This window comes from Scophthalmus maximus, chromosome 6, assembly GCF_022379125.1.
Source record: "Scophthalmus maximus strain ysfricsl-2021 chromosome 6, ASM2237912v1, whole genome shotgun sequence".
Taxonomy (NCBI): Eukaryota; Metazoa; Chordata; class Actinopteri; order Pleuronectiformes; family Scophthalmidae; genus Scophthalmus; species Scophthalmus maximus.
The window spans coordinates 26947114-26960481 of record NC_061520.1 but is presented as its reverse complement, the minus strand read 5'-3'; the positions used below and the strand labels follow the sequence as shown (position 1 = coordinate 26960481).

At 39.6% G+C, this 13368-nt stretch overlaps 1 long non-coding RNA gene across 1 annotated transcript; it reads right to left on the bottom strand.

Annotated features, from left to right (window-relative positions):
• Positions 1–2937: 2937 nt before the first annotated feature.
• Positions 2938–13160, bottom strand: LOC118310065. The gene is made up of 4 exons (XR_004793698.2): positions 12953–13160; positions 4063–4428; positions 3382–3498; positions 2938–2998 (listed from the first exon to the last, which is right to left on the bottom strand). It is a non-coding gene; the product is annotated as an uncharacterized LOC118310065 (long non-coding RNA).
• Positions 13161–13368: the final 208 nt, after the last annotated feature.

Below are 13368 nucleotides of genomic sequence, written 5' to 3'. Positions count from 1 at the left end.
CCAAACCCGTCATTATTATTATTATTATTATTACTACTATTATTATTAATAACATCATTGTATTTATAAGTGTCAGTTTTCACTAATTATAAGTATCAGTCTAGTAGAAATTAAAGCAACTGTTATATAACCCCTCTATCCCCCGATATGTTTACAGTACATGTCACTAACCCTGTTTGTGTTTTCTATCTCTCCTAGTGTATCACTGACCCCAGAGCTGCAGGACCCAAACCCGTCATCATTATTGTTCTTATTATTATTATTATTGTTCTTATTAATATCATCACTAATAATAACAACAACATAATTGTATTTTTTAATTAGAGGTATCAGTCTGGTAGAGATTAAAGCGGCGGTTGTACAACTGTCCTCTCTCTCTCTCTTCTCTCCTACTGTCTCTCCTCCCACCCTCTTTCTGCCCACTTCTCCTCTCTTCCCCATTTCTCTCCTCACCCCAACCGGTCGAGACAGATGACCGCCCACAACTGAGTCTGGTTCTATCAGAGATTTCTTCCTGTTAAAAGGGAGTTTTTTCTCTCCACCGTCGCCAAGTGCTCTGCTCATTGTGGGATTTGTTGGGTTTTCCCTGTAATATTGTAATATTGACCTCACTAAGTAAAGTGCCTTGAGACAATGTATGTTGTGATATGGCGCTATACAAATACAATTGAATTGAATTGATAACATGATGGATGACACGGCATTTAAATCACATGTATGAAACAACACACCAGCCCAATGAGAATATAGAGGGGCCCCTATTTAAAGGGATACGGAGGGCAGACAAGTAGTCTTACATATAAAGATACAAACTAAGCTTGGCTAAGTTAAGCTAAGCTACGTTTAGATGAAGTACAATAGAATAAGATGGTTCGTCCATGGTTCGTCCATGTTGCAGACCTGGAGGTATGCTAGCTACATTTTTATGTACAGGTTGTACATTGTTAACCTGATAACTAGCTACTCACAGTTTCTCTCCATCTTTTGCTTCTTTGCTGCGCAGTTGCTTCCAGGTGTGGTGGGAAAAAAGCCCTGATGAGTTATAGGAATCGAGTCATGGCTAGCTGCTTCAACTGTATGAGAGGCTGATGCCGTCCAAACAAAATTCCTCAGACGTAATAAACGGCCTGTCAGGAGCAGTTGATTGTTCCTAATGCCCCCCGGTGCATTTCATGGCTAATAAAGCATGACAACGCTGAAATTCAGTCCTACTCTAAAAGTAGTTTTGAGTAATGCTTTAGTAGAATGAATTCATTTTTGTGACTGAGTGTGTCCCCCAATAAAAAAAGCAAAAAGGAACTTCTATTACTACTACTGACACAGCTAAATTAACTACGTCTTTCTCAGAATGAGAGGGCAACAGCATCTTCTGTGCAAAAGAATCAACAAAAAATTAATAAAAAAATCACAAATTTACAAAGATATTTGTAAGTAGCAAACTTACACGAATTGTAAGTTGCCAAGAATTAGCGGGTTCCCTGTGGTCTACTTGCTCAGAGCAGATCAACTGTTCAGCGCACTTTTGTTTCATAGGACTTATTGTATGAATCACACCCATACAAACCTCCCTGACAACATGCAACTCTGTTTATTTATGTTTCATCTCTTCATTCAGCCTGTCTGACTTGCATTAATGCGAGTTAGATGAAATAGAAAAAAGAATGAGTGATTCTTTCTTTTTGACAGTTTGTAGATCTAGGTCTATATTGAAAAGTCTATACTGCCAAGCTGTCATTTACTGTGGTGAGTCTCCACCTGAAGGCAGCAGGTATATGTTAAATCCATAGAATGTGCACAACAAGATATTGCTAACTGCAACACTGGCGAGATTCAGACATAAAATTTTCATGAACTAGTAATGCGAATGCTAACTGTCTGCTGACACACCTGCCGTCCTCTCATGGATGCTACAACCAGCCCAACCCACTGGTAATCTACATGTGCATTAGCCACCACCAGGTCTGACTGTATGATCATAAACCATCATGGAAAACATCATCAAAATGAGAACAAAATCAGACATCATCTGGCAGTATATTTCAGCTGTTGTATATATATACTTTGATGTCCCCAACAATGAACATGGCTATTGTCGGTGGGCACGTGTCAAGCTAACATGTTAGTGTTGGGAAATATCATTGAAAATAGAGTTCTGATGCAGTAACTTGTTGCTGGCTAGTTAGGAACAGGCTGCTGCAGGCTAAGCTAAAATAAAACACGTTTAGCAGTTCTACACAGACAAAGTTTGTTTTGAGTTTATATTTTTAAACTTCAGCACATTTTAGCCATATGAAGGTGAATTTTGTTTAGCATGTCAGAGCTTCCACGACAGTGTTGTTAGCTCAGACTGAGTTCACTCCGGACTCTGTTCAATGTATCTAATCATACATCTAATCATTTATCATGTATCTAATCTAATCATTTGTAACTGTACAGGCCAGAACTCGAGGACTGAGCTTGGAGCAGTGACGTGACACAAACCTCCTGCTTCACTTACACCTCACATCAGCAGATGCTCCTCCGCCGGGCCGTCCCGTTGCAGGTCAACCTACTTGTGTCTGCCAGAACTGCCGAAAGACGTGGAAAGAGCAACTTCATGACTCCCGTGTCCAGGCTGTCACATATGGAGGTTTACATTTTGCACACAGTATTTTGTGAAATACCAATGTTTATTTATGTTCTGCATAACCTGCTCTATATTGTTGGAATAAAAATCTTTTGAATGTTCAAGGCCTTTTCCTTATACTCACAGCAAAAACAATCCAACCATTACATTTACCTCTTTACAAGCTGCACAAATAATGAGAACACAATGTGTCATGACACCTGTTTATTTTTTTGCAACATCACACAATATACCAAATATATATTATAATATTGGCATAGACAACATATGTACAACAATGAAGAAACTGTCTGCACAGGGTTTCCTAGCTCTAGTGTCAAAGCAGGTCTGACGGGTCAGGCTGTGCTGTCGTCGACTCTTTAGGAAGTGGTCCTGTAGAAAGAATATCACAGTAATAGATCAACATTACTGTAAAAGACAGTAAAACACTACAGCAGCATTATCTGCAGTGACAAACACAGTTTTCTGTGTCACCTTTTGTGGGAGCCAAGTATAATTGATTTAGAGATTTGTTGGTGGACCAGCCTCTCTTACATATATATTTGTGTTATGACTTTGTTTAGATAAATATTGAAGATCATAACAGATAGTTATGAGGTTCAGAATCTGTAAAAAAAAAAAAATTAAACAAACCACCTGGCATAAATGTTTACACTTTGGAATCTTTTACAACATTGCCATATGGATTTTAAAGTAGCTTTTGTACACAATTATGTTACCACTTCATGCTCAAACAGTATCTCGAGCCGACTCACCTGGTCCTCTGCTGACCTGCTTCTCTAGCTGTTGACTAGGATCATCTGGTGTCAGTGCTCTGGTCCGTGGCAGACAACCTCCAGGTCCTGGACTTCTTCATGTACAACTTGTTGTACCTGGTATAAGAGGAAGCAGGTCAACTTAGTGAAATGTTTATATTACATTACATTGAACAGTACTTTTCATTTCATTTCCTGCCCGTCGTCCGGACCGTAGTCTGGGAGCAGGGAGACAGTTTCTCTAGGGCTGAAGCTCTGCATTGCTCCGGGACCTGCCCCCCATGCCCGGCGTTGTGCCATTTATTATTGCACACAGACTGCAACATGCACATCAGCTGCTACTACAAGCCTCTAGTTATGCACACCGGGCATTCTCACTACTCCACACACACGCACACACACACACACACACACACGTAACGCTACGTCCCGTTCAGAGCGGATATAGATAAACAATCAAGCGACATTTGCTCACAGCTACTGTGACGACACCCGGCGAACACACAGGCAGCTTTATCTGTAGATACACACAAGCTAACGTAGCATTAGCTAACTTAGCTAGTGTCCTCCAGCGAAGCTAACTTGGCGGCGGCCGATACACACACAAGCTTCCCAACAGTTCTGTTGGTTACACAGTTCGAAAACATAAACCGCTTTCACCCAAATGAAGCACAAAATTACTTTTCCCCCTCTTCTCCTCCCGGAGTTGACGCCAGCGTTGAAGAGCCACACCGATGTTTACTCAGTTCACTCCTCCTGTAGTCTCCAACCTCTTTGTGTCCGTAGCCATTTCCACTGCTCTGTCTGTTGCGACCGGAAGCTGTTGTATACATTTTCTCTGCCATTCTGCAACTCTTTTCTTCTTGAGTTCAGTACAGCAACTCGGCTGCTAACCGGAGCTACCGGAGCTTGTTTGCCGACACCATGCAAGAGACTGGTCACATGCCCGACTGTGTGGTGAACGAGCGGAGTGCGCGCAGGCAGGAGAAAGCCGGTTCATCCAATCACTCTCTTCAGGCCGAACTTCAGGTCGTGTTTTATACAGTCCTGCCGTGGCAACAGATGAGAGATTGTATTCATTTCAGTGTTGGATCATTCAATGTATTCATCGCTATCGGTTTGATAGTAACTCAGTTTGAAGTAATATGACATAAAGTGTTTATCACAAAAAAAGCCTATTAATTGTGCTGATTCTCTGCCATGTCACCCTAACCCTAACCATCACCTTTACCTTTACAAGCTCATTAACCATGTGTTGGTGAATCCCACAATGCTCTGATCCGAAAAAAGTATTTGTGGCATATCTCCTGTCACGGGTAGAGGCGCTATTTTAGGAAAAACATTTGTCGTTTTTTACCACATACAACAGAGTTCGCCGTATGACTTGTAGAACTTGTTGTGATGATGCGTAGCCCTAACACGCAATGAGGATCGAGGTTTAAAATGCTGTGTCCAGAGATAGTAATCCATTTTTTAAATGGCAAAATATGCACTTTAGCTTCAGTACCAATAACATTTGTATACTTAAAATAACTGTATACTTTAAAACTAGAGGGCCAAGCCTGAAGCTGATTCATTAAATAACATTGTCACTTCTCTACAATGTTAAAAGCAAATTAGTAGGACTAACAACATTTGCCATTTATTTCAACCCTGCTCTCTGATGGAGCACTCTGATGAAACACAATGGAGGCTCCCTTCAGAAAGGGTTCTACTTTTAGTAGATTTCGAGGGAGTAATGATCGGACGGTACTTTCACCACTCTCCTTAAGCAGCGCAAAGGCCAAGTGTTTCTTCTGGAGTAATCATGCAAGCCAGGAATGTCTGGCCACTGTTTCGTCAGCCGGGCTCTGTTGAGCCACTCATGGCTGAGGGCGACCGCTCAATGTCCTCCCCACAGTTTTGGCATAAAGGACTTTCACCCCCATCTTGAGAGGAAGATCTCTAAAGTTTTGTGCATTGCTCCTTTGTGGAGATCAGTTGGATTCATGGCAGCCATGATAGAGTAGCAAAACGAAACATTCCTCGAAACATCTGTATGTTCAGTTGGTTCCGAACAATTAACTCCCACGAGTGTCCGATCATGCTAACGTTGTTTTGGGTCCAATGTCAAAGTGAAAAATGTATTGTCTGGTCTAATAGGCAATGTTGAAGTGTTTCCTCAAGCAAGTGCTGAAAAAAAGTTTAAAAAAAATCATTCTTAATGTGGTATAAAAGACATTCAGTGTTAAAGCCCATGAAAAAGGGGATCTTAAAAAATATATCAAATGACAATATTCAAACAATATAAAACAGCCTGCAGTGCTGGAAGCCACAGAGATGTATTACCTGAATCTGCTGCTCCCCTTGTCTTTATGGAATTTTATAATGAATTGTTCAGGCAGAAAAGCTGAGAAATTAGTCCACATCTGCTTTCATCATATTCAGAGCTTCAGCATCGCTCAACTCCATACAACTACCACCAGTGTCTAGACCCCGGGGGGTTGCTATCCTACACACTCAGCCTCACCCCCTTTAAATCATGATGAAATCACATAGGCGTCAAGTCGCCAAACGACTCTATTTCATATCACACCACATTCTCTTCTGTTGTGGATGGCAGTACAATTTGTTCAACTGTCAATTGTTGTCTCCTCTGATTAAAATAATATAGAAAGTGAGGTAGTCCTGTCTGGATGTTTCTGTTGGTCTCCATCACATCACTCCAACACCCTCCCCTTTACTTCCAAGGTGTTGTGCTCTATGCAGTAGAGTCCTCACCACTGATCTGTTGTGTTTGAAGTAATAGTTACAGTCAAAATTGAGATGTTGACGCCACTTCCTCCTTATGCTGCAGTTTTCTATTTCTTCTTGAAAAGCCATTGCTAACAAGACATGCATTAAAAGTGTAACTGTAGAAAAGCTAAGTTATTCATACCTGTTCTGATCAGATAATTTGGTGAAACAAGATTGCTCTAGGCAAGTAGATTTCAATTAATTATCTATTTGAAAAGGTTCAAATTGTAATGTTTCAAATAATCAACAACATAATCATATATTAATCTGGCCATAACAAGTTAGCAGAGCCAGTGTGGCATCAGGTCAGACAGATCATGTCCATCATTTTCCATCCACTGATACGGAACAGTTCGAAAGGAAAATAAGAAATCTGCAGCTAAGACATTGTCAGGCACATTGCTTGTTAAAGATTACACAACATAGTGGATTTATGCTAACCATACTATCTGTGTTTGCTGTACGTTAACATCATTCATTTATGACAGACAACATGCTCAGATATTACAATGGATGTTAAAGATCATACCACAAGACTTGGACAGGGACTCTTTTCCTGTCCTGTCTCTGGTGTAATGCCTCCTTGCTGCACTGCTCACAGCATCTTAAAGATATTTTGCATGCAGGAGATGTTCCTCTCATATTTTTGTCCACATCAGATTCACGGATTAATGTTTTTTCTTGGCTGAGTCTTCTGGCAACAAGTGAATTGTCTCTGTCATGACTAGCCCTTCCCTCCGAAAAAAATAGCAGCCAACGCAAAATGTTTCTGATTTATGCTCCAATCTACTTCGTTTCAGAGGATTTGGGTAACCTTGCTTTCTCTGACTGTCTTTCAACAAACTCTACCTTTGACTTTGAATTATGTAACAGATGCTTTTCGCTATGTAGTGTGAAGGTAATAGCTGTTCATAATTGCATCTGAATACAATATGTGTATAATGGATTCTTTAGTCTTTACCAGCTGTGTGGAATGATGGGAGGTTTTACAGTGTGGAGGAGACGGACAGAAACCTACCAGAGACCAAACAGCTGGGAAACTTTTCACTGTGACACAGTGGGAGCACTGGGAAGGGAAACACCTGCTCTGTAATGGAAGGGAGACTTTGGATCATTTGTGTAAATCCAGGCTGCCATAAAGGTGGCTAAACACACATGTTCGATGTATCTGAGCGTTACACCCTCAGTAATAGGTTAATGCTACATATGGGAATGAATGTGTGTGTGAGTAAGTATGTGAGCTGAGACTAAATAATCTCTAATTGAATTAGTATATGTGGTGTTTTAACATCACATCATTATCATAATTATCATAATTAATCTAACTACTATTCTAGTGATTTGAAAGAGGTCACTAGTAAGACACTACAGTTAATCCGAGCTATATGAATGTTTTTACCGTCTTTAAGCTCATTTAGTATACTTACAGTGCCAGATATTTTAAATAAGCACAAAGGAAAGTGAACTTACAGTACATTCATTATGAAGCCAAAAAAACAACAACTAGGAATATATGGATATATTGTTTCATGCTTGCTATATACATTAATGAGACACTGTTTTGCATTTCTAAACATTGAGTCTGAAACGGAGTCATCAAGGAAGCGTCAGAGTTTAATTTAAGTCAATTTCCATTAACAATACAAAATCCAAGTCATTATAATTAAATTTAATCTGAAAGCAAAGTGCTCAATTCAGGGTGTCTCAGTATGCATTGTAGCGCTGTCTGTTATTGAGAACATACAAAATTGGATATTGTTACAGTATTAATAAAGCTATGAATGTCTCATGCCAAATTATTATGGTAACATAACGTTACTAACTCAAATGTCCATGTCCCCATCTCCAACTTCCGAGTTCAATTATAGTAAATGCTTGAGTCTGAGTTCAGTCATTGTGCTCATGAGAGCTGAAACTCAAGTCTGAGTCCTGAACTCGAGTATTACAACAATGACCAACATATCCACCACAAAAGCTTGGGAGGTGCATACAGGTTGTTTCATCTCAATGTTGATGTATTTCTTATATTAAAAAGATAATAACTCATACATTGAAACCAACCAGTTTATTTGCATGTTTAAGTTGAAAAATATAATGATTCTTTATGTGTCCACAAAACAATGAAGATTTATGTATCAAATGTAATTCAACATTCTTTTTAATCAGGGGTTTCTCCCTAGATATATGTTGCCTATACAAAGTTGTTGCAGGTGCACATAAGAAAGGGTTACTTATTCATTTTGAAAAAATAAATGTAATTGTTACAGTTCAGGTAGCATCATTAACGCACATGCATGTACATACGGAACAAACTCAAGTATTCTCTCTCTTGTTCCTTAAGGACTGCATCAGTTTTGAAAGAGACCAGGTTGTTTGCAGACAGTGGTTGTGATGCATATTTGGGTATTAAAAATCTTCACCCCATCCACAACATCAATATATCACTGTATACATTTAGTGGCTGGGATTCACAGTATGCTAACACAGCCTCTCTGAATAACATCCAGACAGGGTGGACCAGTCTGAGGAAGGCTGCACATGTTTAATATTAACACACTGAGACATTTACACATTTACACACTCTGAGTTTACAGTTCAGTCTGCCTCCACAGGAGGGCAGGAGCTTTGGAGGAGCTACAGAACTCAGCAAGACAAATCTCACTGGCAGAAAGCAATGAGACACTGAATGGGGACATCATGAATTTTTAAAAGACAAATGTTGGAATAGAAAATAATCCAACTTTAACGCAAGATTCACAACCTCAAATGTTTAATCTTTTTACAAATATTGTGTCAGTAAAGTCATATCAGTGTACTGCACACAGCACACAATATATACAACAAAGCCCACTCAGTTGTGTGGATAATGTGACGTTTTACAGGACACAAAAACAGTACACAAAAATAATCGAAGACACAGGGGAAGAGAAAAGCTCCCTCGTCAGGACATGGCAGTGGGTCATTTGGATTCCACACTTAAAGTGAGACTGTGTAACTTTGGCTGAATGAAAAAAATGTAGCCACAAATGCAATTACTAGTTAATGGTGACAGTAAATATACTGTGACAGTGCCACAAGTAGAGAAGTCATTAAGTCAGCAAATTGACTCAGTAATTATCAAGTTTGTTAACATAAGGTAAAATTAGCCACTGTACACGACTGGTAATACCAGACCACAGAATTTATTTAAAGACGTCAACATTTTAGGTCATTTTTATCACACTGGTATATGTCCAAATTAGTTATTTTACAAGGTGAAATGTCATGATTGGCAGATGGCCTTGATACCGAGGCTCCACACCACAATCAAATGAGCTCAGACTGTTTTTTAAAGACCGCGTCCTGTCAAAAAAGTGTTTTTCTTCTCTTTCTGTCCTCTAAAATGTCTGACATTGACTATAGGGACTTGTATCTGAGCACTATAGAGGTGTTTTCACAGTCCTCTCCTGGAGGAGGAGATTTCTGTGCACTTCTCTGAAATTTCAAGTTCTAACAAATCACAAATACAACAACCAATTGCTGTTGAATATGCAAATGGGTGCAACAGGGCTCCAGACTGCAAGACTTTTATTTTTCTTCCGAGGGAGCGAGTCTGCCAGTGTAGGACAATGTGTGACAATCTGTGATCATGAATATTAATAGTCTCAGAATTCCTCAATGAGGGAGAGAGAGTGGTGATTGTTCTCCTCACCCCAACCGGTTAAGACAGATGACTGCACACAACTGAGTCCGGTTCTGCCAGAGATTTCTTCCTGTTTTTTCTCTCCACAGTCGCCAAATTGCCAAGTACTTTCTCGTTGTGGGAATTGTTTGTTGGGATTTCTCTGTAATATTGTATTATTGACCTTACTATGTAAAGTGCCTTGAAACAATGTATCTTGTTATTTGGCACAATACAAATAAAATTGAATTGAATTGAATTGAATTGAATTGGTTTCCAGACCCTTTTTTTTTTTGGTAAAAAATGTTACACAAAATATCAGGCATAGCAGATTATTTTATATACTTTAAAACGTGCCTGGAGGGGGTCTTTAAGCAGCTTATTTTGACCTTTGTAGTTGATTTTAAGACTGTATCTCAAGCGGCCGTTATGCACATGGCAGCTAGAGGTAAGTAAGTAAGTACGTAAAGTTTATTTGACATAGCACCTTTCAAAGAGCAGATCACAAAGTGCTTTACAAGAATAAAAAAGCATACAATGATGAAATTAAACAGTGAAAGACACCGACAATAAGAAATTGTGGAAAACTACACAAATGCCAGTCTGAATAAGTGAGTGTTGAGATTTTTTAAATGCATTGACAGAGCCCGCAGATGAGGGTCATTTTGCTGGATCCAGTCAGGATCCTTGCTGCAGCATTTTGGACCATTTGTAAGCGGCAAAGGGAATATTTGCTGAGGCAGGTGAAAAGGGAATTGCAGTAATCGAGTCTGAACTAAAATAAGTGCATGAATGATTATCTCTAGTTCAGGTTTTCACACGATAGGGGGCAGTTTCGTGTTTTCATTATATTTCTTAAATGAAATAGACAAGAACTTGTAAGGGATTTAAATATGTTGCTCAAAATACATAGTCTGATCAAAAATGATGCCAAGAGTGGATTTTTTGGCTGGAGAATGGGTCCCAGTACATTTGGAGATGTGGAAGTGATGTTGTCAGGAGCTATGATAAGGACCTCAGATTGCATTTAACTGTAAATAATTGTTATCAATCCCGTCATTAATGGTAGTCAGACAGTTGAGCAAAGTGGTGAGTTTGTCAGTTTCATCGGATTTGAATGAGACGAACAGTTGAATATCATCTCCAAAGAAATGATAGGAGATATTTTTGTATTGACTATGACCTAAAGGAATCATTTACAGAGCAAACCGAGTCAGACCCAATACAGAACCCTGAGGCACACCACAGGAGAGAGCAGCAGTTTCTGACGTGTTTAAGCCTTTGAACCACGATGCCGTGATCTGAAGTGTCAAATGCTGCGCTGAGATCTAGCAGTACCAGCACTGAGCAGTCACCTGCATCAGAAGACATATATATGTTACGTGTGATTCTGAGGAGAGCTGTTCCAGTTGACTTCTTTTGACAGAAACCAGATTGGAAATGATCAAAAATGTTGTGTGAGGTCAAAACAGTAGAAAGCTGTTTCGTGACAGCTTTCTCTAGAATTTTCTAAATGAACAGCAGCCTGGATATAGGGGTATAGTTTATGGGAAGGGATGAGTCAAGTTAATTTTTTTTAGGAGAGACTGGACAGTGGCACGTTTAAAATAATCAGAGACACAGCCAGAGGAAGGTTTCATAGAGCGTATCTCATCATGGAGATCGAAAGAAATAGGAGAGAAACTGTTCAAAATTGGAGTAGAGGAGCGAGAGATGCAAACTCTAAGATTTGTAATCCTATCCACAAAGAAGGAAAGGAAGTTGCTGCAATCGCTGTTTGATAAATACGGCAAGTCAGGAGGTGCGGGAGTAACAATATTTGTAATGGTGTCAAACAGGACTTTAGGGTTGCGTTTACTGGAAGGTATAAGGTTTGCAAACTAAGAAGGTCTGGAGTTGTTGACCATGTTATTTAATTCAGAGATTAGCTCTTTATAGTGGAGACGATGGACTTGGAGTTTGTCAATTTCCACAGTCGCTCTATTCTACGACATTTACGCTGGAAACTACGAATGGTGTCATTTAGCCAGGGAGATGAGTTGACGGTGGATATGAGTCTCAGGTCAGCAGTAGACAGCAGTCGATACTATGTATCAGACCAGATAAGGCTGTAAAGGCAACATTTCTGATTGTTTTAAAGTAAATAAGGATGTGTTTTAATACTTAAGAATATAACTTTTTATTTGTTAGAGATGCAAGAAAGCATGATTCCCAAAATGTCAAATTATTCTTATTAGTCTGATCACTTACCGTCCAGCAGTACTTAGGCTGACAATACAATAAATTGTGACCCTAGTATTGGTCCCGAATATACTGAACCCTACCTTTTTCCATAACAACTCGAAAGCTATAATTTATTAGATACTCCATTGCTCATATCTTTTAAAGGCACACACTGTTTGTTTGAAACACAGGCTCTCTGCAAGTCCAAGTCAAAATAACCCTGATGACATCACCCAGGTTATTTTCTTGACATGTCAAGTTCCACAAGGATCCTGAAAGTAAAGGTGCTGAGGGGGCTGCAGCACCACATACTGGCAAGGGGCTGTAACTGCAAGGCAAAAAAACTTTCTATATGTTTGAGGAGAACTGTTTAATTTAACTGTCAATATTATTTGATTTAATTTTAGAATATTGAGTGTATTTTCTAGCCTATCTGAAGCACAAATGTAGAATGTGACAGATGAAGACATTAGGCACGAGCTGAAAGAATCATGGATTTAGTGGTGGTAATATTGAGTTAGATACATTTAAAAAAAATAATCTCTGATTTCTTTGATTGTCCTAAAGCCAGGTTTGCTGCCTGTTGTAGTGTAAAATGATACAAACTGTTGTTGACAATCAGTTGGTACAAAACTCATAAATGTTGCACTGCTGCGCTGAATTTAATATGACGACATTAGAGGCTTTGGTCCAGCAATCATAATCTCTGACTGACTTCCAGTGTCCCTGACAAAGAAAAAAAAACATCATAGACTGCAACTGCTTTAATAGGCTGAGTAGGAATGGTAAACTGACTTTGATGTGTAAAATCTGTGAAGCACTTCTTTAAGCTGCAACTCAGAGAGATTCGCTCTGCAGTTTTACTCAGCAGTTAGTTCTTATCTGATTTTAGTAAAAGTCGTCAGGCCTTACCCTCCTTCAGCACTCAGCAATGCCTCTGTTCCTCTTGGCTCTGTGACTGGATAGCCTTACGTAACGTCGTTGGTCTGAACCCCTGGCACCATCCTGGGATTTTTTTATTAACTGGGCTGTATATTATTTTTATACCTCGTGGTGCTTTCAATGACTGCCAGCCATGCCAGTCTAGCAGCCAAGGTGAACATGGCCGGCCTAGACCAGCCTTTAGACAGAAAGTCATGGGATGCCAACATCAATACACGCACACACACACGCACACACACACGCACACACACACACACACTGTCATGCATGTTAACTCTCTGTAGTAGGATGTCCCCACCGTCACAGACTTTTACAGTTCAGCTGTGAGAGAGTTGATCGAATGCTGCAATTAGCATCTGGCAAAGGTCTGTTCACCTGCGGTGAAT